Genomic DNA, 7,149 nt, shown 5'->3' on the forward strand with positions numbered 1-7,149 from the left:
GAATTCCTCTTCTTCCCCATTCGTGCTACATGCCCTGTTCACCTCATCCTTTCTGACTTGATCATTCTAATTATACTTGGAGAAGAGTACAATTATGAAGCTCCTCATTATGTAGTTTTCTCCAGCGTTACTTCATCCTTCTTCGTTCCAAATACACTCAACACCCTGTTCTCAAACACCCTCAGTCTATGTTCCTCCCTTAACGTCAGAGAACAAGATTCACACTCATACAGAACCACAGGCAACATTATAATTCTAAATCAAGAACACAATGCCAAAATTGTAGGTACTGCAGGTTCGGAACGGGCGAAGATTTACGGCATAAGAATATAAAAGGTGACAAATTTTATAAATAAAACTTATTTTAAAAATAAAATAGAATTTGCTTCAAATTAGATATATGGGAATAATAAAATTAGTAAGATACAATCTTAAGTCGATGTTAAGAGAGAATGGTGCAAAATAAATATTAAAACATTATTATTGGTATAAAAATCGAGATTATACTATCAGTCTAGTAGAACACAGTGTATATATTGTGACATGTTGACCCCTATCTCCCCAGCTGCACGTAGCGGTAACGTAGCGCTCGCGTAATAGGCGAGTAATCACCCCGCAACTCTACCCGCGGTGACGTCACGAGCGGCGCCGAGCGAAGCCGAAGTGAGCCGAAGTTAGCCGAGTCCTAGCATCCTGGTCGCTATGCAAAGCGAGTCAACAGCGATGACGTCACCAAGGGCAGCACGGGTAAACAGGATTGTGAGAGACGACGGTGGTAACAGCGGTTACTACCGCTAGCGTTACTAGCAACACAGCGCCAGGCAACAAGGGTGCTTATTACGTGGCCGTTTTCTGTATATTCCGATCGAGGCTACATGAGGCGCAGAGAAGGCTATTCACAGTGAGTCCTGGAGCTACCTCCGGGGTCAGTCCTCGAGCTACCTCCGAGTTAGTTCCGAGTTAGCCAGCAACCAGCCAGTTGTATTGTGGCATTTGGAGTGTACTATTTGTGATACTGCAGATAGCAGTAATCGTAAATCTGTAATTTGGGTGATTGTAAGTGCGAATGCGAAATAAAATTCGCTACATCAAATACCTCGTGAAGTTATTTGTCGCGTTATACGCCCAATACGTGACAATATATATAAGTAAGTAAGACTATCCCTGTAACAGGCCGTGAAGGCCCATAGGGTTGTGAGACGTTGAGGGTCCCACATTATTCAGATAATCGGCTCAAAGATGGCGGTAAGGCTGTCAGCCTTACGCGCCGGCCGCGCTTTAGTCCCCAGAAAAATTATTTAATTAATTTCTGGTACTCATTTCTGTTAGATGCTGAGGCGACCCCAGGACCCTAGTGCGGCTGGAAGGATTAGGTAAGTTGAAAAAACCCAGTGACCTCCTCGGGACTTGAACCCGCGACCTTCCGGCTTGTAGCATAGTGCCTCAACCAAGTACGATACCTCGTGCCCCAGTGTGCTGGTGATAGAGAAGAAACAGGCTAGACCTGAGAGAAGAGAGTTATTTATGTGCTCTGCACTTAAAGAAGACGAGACAAGTATACGGGGCTCAAACGGAGTTTAAGAACAGCAATTCAAGTAACCCCGACTGAGCGACCCCTCCGTGAAAATGCACTGCAAGCCTCGGCCGGATTTGCTCCGAAATCGGCACAGCAATAAAGGGGATTTTGTTGCTGAGCGGAGGGAGACCCTCATGTTATGTTCGCGGATTTATACATTTCGGCTGGAGGAGTGTGTCGCGGTTTTAAATCTGTGGGACACAACCCACCTTGATGTTAACTCATTTTGTTGGTGTTGAGAGCCGGAATTGCTCAATAGGCTACTGGCTGACTACCGCGGAGTCGTGCTTCGATTCCCTGCAGGTGTAATAAATGTTGTATTCTCTGTATTTTTTCTTTTTTTTTTATTGCTAGTGGGGTGGGACTAAGCCCCTTGTACTGCGGTCACCTCTGGCCTATTGTACCAGCCCCAGATTATAGGTGAGGGTGATTGTGGAGCAATTGGTGGAATGAAGANAAACGACCGATGAAGACAAAAGCCCCGAGAAGAATTATTTTGTGCTGTAGTGATTTGTAGAGTGATGCTATTAATAAGAATATTTTTCTTTTTGTAGTTACACACCGGTCAAGCGTTCAGTAGATTCAATATTCACTCCAAATCCCATATCCAAACACTAACAGTGGCAGTACAGATAACTGAGATTTGTGTGAAGCGAGCGGACAAGCGTGAATATCAGTCACTTGTTTTCAGGTGCGGTAAACTGGGAAGGACGAGTGAAGCGGGGAAAAAAGTTGTCACGATCTGCTATCATTCGCCGTCAGGTCTGGACAAAATATGAGGAAGTGTTCCGGCCAGGATATGCTTCAAATACAGGTCTAGAGCGATTATAGGAATATAGGTTAAGCTCAAGTCTAGATTTTGAGTCTGTAACCATACTTTAAAAACTACGTACTTGAACATTCTGAGAATAACTAGTGATTTCTGGGGGTTGACTTTATGTAGTCTTTGTAGGCTGATATAGGTGGTTCGGTGAAGCATATTGCCTCCATTTACAGGGTTAAAATTTGTACAGTGTGGAATTTAGGAGGGTTGCAAAGAACGTAGCATTTCAGACCTATGATAGTAGTAAGTGACATGCAACCCGTTCCATATTTTCTCAAAATTCCACTTTGCTCCTCTGATAAACAATAATATCGGGGCCCTCAAAAGGGCCACATTCCTGTTCACTGTTCCTTTTTACCCGGACCGGGCTCCATCGTTTCTCCCTCTCCCATGAGTCTGCGTGTGCTCCTTCCTTGCAACTGTGTATACAAACCAATAGATTCCTCACTCTACATACTTAAATTCTGAAGATGGAGACAGTATGTTCTTCTGAAACGTCGATATCCGTCTACAAGACTACATGTTGTCACAGCCCAGCAGATACATTCTGATCAATCACCGTCATTAAATATGAAATATTATATGTCGAAAATTTGTTACACTTTTCCGCTCATTTCCCAGCATGCACCACACTGAACCTGACTGCACATTAAGCTTTATCCCCTACCAAACGTCACCGTGCTGCGTGTCATTTTCAGTGGGTCTGACCACATTTATATCTATCGCTATGTAAAGAATAGGCCACACCAGGCCAAGTGGAGCCGTTGGAACACGCGAACTTCCTAACATGTATCGGGATACCACTCTCTCGGACCATGTTAATCAAATTTCACTTGTCTGGTTGCCTCTCTTGAAGCTCTCAGCTGTCATGATTCTGAAGCTATTACACGGATATGTTAGTCCTCTGGGAACAAATGCAGGTATAAAATACTTCAAGCCACGTATGCTGGGTACAGAACATCTGGAAGTGCAGTGTCGGCTCATTACGTAACTCTTCAACATTGCACGCTTCATTGTTTGGAAAATTCCTATGTATTGCTTTTCGAAATAGGAAATACACGGTTATTTGAAATACATACAGAAGCAGTTGAAAGCTATAAACTTAACTTCATGATGAAGACCCCTCGTAATAGTAGCTAACAGTAGTTCATACATTAAAGAAAACACCTTTCATATAAATAAGATATTCCTTTCTGTGTTCAAAGCGTCTTTCTACTAGACCCTATCCTGATCCTGAGCCAGACGAATCCATTTCATGTCCTGTTTCTGTATTTTTGTTTATGATATCTGTATACCTCATAGTAGATTCAAATCATCAACATAGACCAACAGCTGATGTGCCCTATTTAATTTCAGTCCCACCTGGTTTCCCTGGACCTTCATAATGGCATATTCTAAAGCAAACTTGAAAAGTAGCAGCGATAAAGCATCTCCTTGTTTTAGACCATTCTGGAGAGGAAAATTATCAGATAAATGTTTACCTATACGGACATTATCGTACGTCTTATTTGATTACATTTTAATCAATCTAACCAGATTCATGGGTACCCTAAACTCTATCAGAATATTGTAGAATACTTCCCTCCTAACTGAATTATAGTCTTTCTTGAAGTCTATGAAGAGCTGATGTACTGTCTCACTAGACTCCCATTTTTTTCCAGTATCTGACGAATGCAACAGGTCTGATCAGTAGTTGATCTGTTAAGTCGAAACCCAAACTGATGATCCCCAACAGTTTCATCTGTTTATGGACGTAACCTTGCGAGAAGAATATTGGATAAAACTTTGCATGAAGTTGATAGCAGTGATATCCGCCGATACTTATTAAACTTTTATCACCCTTCTTATGAACTGGTACAATGACTTCAACTGATTAGGCAACTTTTCATTATTCCAAATAGAATTAATTAGCTTATGGATCTTTGAACGTAATATTTCACTTCCTGCTTGAATCAATTCTTTCGGAATTTGAACACTGCCTGGCGAATTGTACATTTTAAATTTGGCAATAGCAATTTGAAAATAAATAATGCCAGGATCTGGTACCAACGACTCAGCTGCATGTATTTCTATCTGCCTAACAACCCTGACCCTATGTACATTTAATAACTGAGACAAGTACTTCTTCCACATATTCAAAATGTTGTGGGAATCTGCAAGCAGATCACCATTCTCATCCTTCATTAGGTTACTTCTGGGCACGACACTGCTTGTAGGTAGTTTACAGAGCCTCCAATGTCGGAATGATAGAAGAACGATTTGAAAGAAAGCAATCATTGTCCAATCGAGGTATGATTCCTTTATTTGTCTGGAGGTAGCGACGAAGACCACGAATGGTCTCTGCCAGGATATCTGCTGGCTCTGCCTGTACCGAGATTTGAACAGAATACCTCCGTAATAGTGGTTAAGAGCACTGCCTCTACGCCAGCCAGCTCTCTCTGTAGCAGCAGACTTGATGAGGTTTCATAATCATATGCTTATTAAGGGAAATTTTATGTTATCGGTACTGAAATCAGACGCGACATGGCAGATACCTTATATGCGTTGCTCCGAACGCGAAAGGAGCTTACAGATTCATCACAGAGCAGGCTGAGCGTGAAGAAGGGCTCCGAACTGTGGAGTAAGCTTCCTGACACAGCGTATTCCATTACACCCGTGTAATTGTTCTACTGTCAGATCATCTCCCCTTCATTTCGAGATAGGAAACAGGAAGCAGCAGCTTATCAACAGCGTGTTGCAACCCACTCATAAATAACATGCCATCTATGATGCACATGAACATAAATCTAGAAGCAGAACTGTGTATTCCAGTCATGAAAAATGTATTGTATAAACGAGCATGCTACAAATGTTTTTGTTCTTAATTCATATCTACATTTGTGTTAGTCTACTGCATATCCCTGTGCAGACATTCTATAAATGTCAGTGATTGAAATTCAAGATTTTTCAGTGCTTCAAATTTAGCTGTTAGTTAATATTTCAGATATTTATTTACAAAATATATTTAAGATATGCAGTTACAGACTGACTATCTTTATATAATAAAAATAATAATGTTGACAGCAGACCCACTGCCAAGTAACAGCTGTGTAAACAGACAACAGTAAAACAGTCGTTGCTAGAGAACAGCTCTGTGGGCAAGTTGTTTCCCCGGAAACGAGAGAACACACAATAGTGGGCGAGACGTTTTCTGTGCGGTACATGCCAAGCCGTCCGATCACAGTGACCGCGCGGCCTGAGGCATGAACTGACTTCGCTCACTCGAACGCTGGGATCGTGGGTTCAAATCCAACCCAAGGCATCGATGTCTGTGTGCGTTTATTTATCGATTGTCTTTTCTGCAATAATATATATTTCCTCTTTTTATTTTTAGTTCTATATACTGCCACGTATACTCGTATTAGTGACTATTTACGCGGTTTTGAATTGGCGAATCGATTTATTGGATTATCGTAACTAAAATTAATTACATCACTATTGATGATTTATACAATTTATAATCACTCCACACTAATCTTCTCAATCTATTTCCACTAGTCTTCACTATCAGTTTCCCGGTAACGAATTTATAACACAGAAACAAACCCGCAACTGTTTGATATTAATAAAAATCTGGTCGTGATCCCCAGATGTGTGCTTTATTCCGAGACAAACTGGCCTACTGACCGTCGGTCGTAACATAAGACTCAGACTCAGGCAGGAGTCAGTCGCACTGAGAGTTCCACAGGGTAGAGATCCAGATCAAGAAGACTACTCGTAGAGCCTAGAGACATGACCGAGATCCAGACAACAGTCAGTGATTAAGGAGTTCAGTGAGTGAGCTCTTATAGCAAAGTGTAATTATAATAGAAACGTCGAATAAATCCCATCACCAAATTTAGACTCCACAATTATTCGTCAGGCAACCCCTTATACGTGACATTACTTACCTACCTACTCATGAAGCTGAGCCCTTCTGGAGGAGCCGCCAATTCTGCAGCTACTCAAGAACTTCCCAGCATTTTATGGAACACGAAGGTTCATTACCATGTTCACAAGGGCCTTCCACTGGTCCCTATCCTGATCCAAGTTAATCCAATCCATACCATCCCATCCTATCTCTCTAAGATCCATTTTAATATTGTTCACCCACCTACGCCATGGTCTTCCCAGTGGTCTTTTTCATTCTGGTTTTCCCACCAATATCCTATACGCATTCCTCGTCTCCCCCATTCGTGCTACATGACCTGCCCACCTGATCCTCCTTGACTTTAACATTCTAAATATACTTGGAGAAGAGTACAAGTTATGAAGCTCCTCATTGTGCAGTTTTCTTCAACCTCCTGTCACTTCATCTCTCTTCGGTCCAAATATTCTCCTCAACACCCTATTATCAAACACCCTCAGTTTATGTTCCTCCCTTAATGTCAGAGACGAAGTTTCACACCCATACAGAACCACAGGCAAAATTATAATTTTGTATATTCTAATTGTTATGTTTTTGGACAGCAGACGAGGAGACAAAAGGTTCTGGACTGAATGGTAGCAAGCATTACCCGAGTTCAATCTCCTCTTAAATTCCTTCTGAATCAGGTTTCGATCTTTTATCGTTGTTCCGAAATATCTGAACTGTGCCACACTTTCAAAACATCTGTTTCCTATCTTTATATCATGATTTTGCCCTGCATATATATATATATATATTGTAACGTGTCGGCAAACCAGAGGAGTAACTGCTATGGACCCGTGTTAAAGTTCGATCCCACTTCTG

General features: G+C 41.7%; 1 protein-coding gene across 4 annotated transcripts in view; it reads right to left on the reverse strand.

Annotated features, from left to right (window-relative positions):
• Positions 1 to 7,149, reverse strand: part of LOC111866636 — a 350,737-nt gene that overhangs the window by 71,346 nt on the left and 272,242 nt on the right. The window lies entirely within an intron of this gene.

This window comes from Cryptotermes secundus, unplaced genomic scaffold, assembly GCF_002891405.2.
Source record: "Cryptotermes secundus unplaced genomic scaffold, Csec_1.0 scaffold967, whole genome shotgun sequence".
Taxonomy (NCBI): Eukaryota; Metazoa; Arthropoda; class Insecta; order Blattodea; family Kalotermitidae; genus Cryptotermes; species Cryptotermes secundus.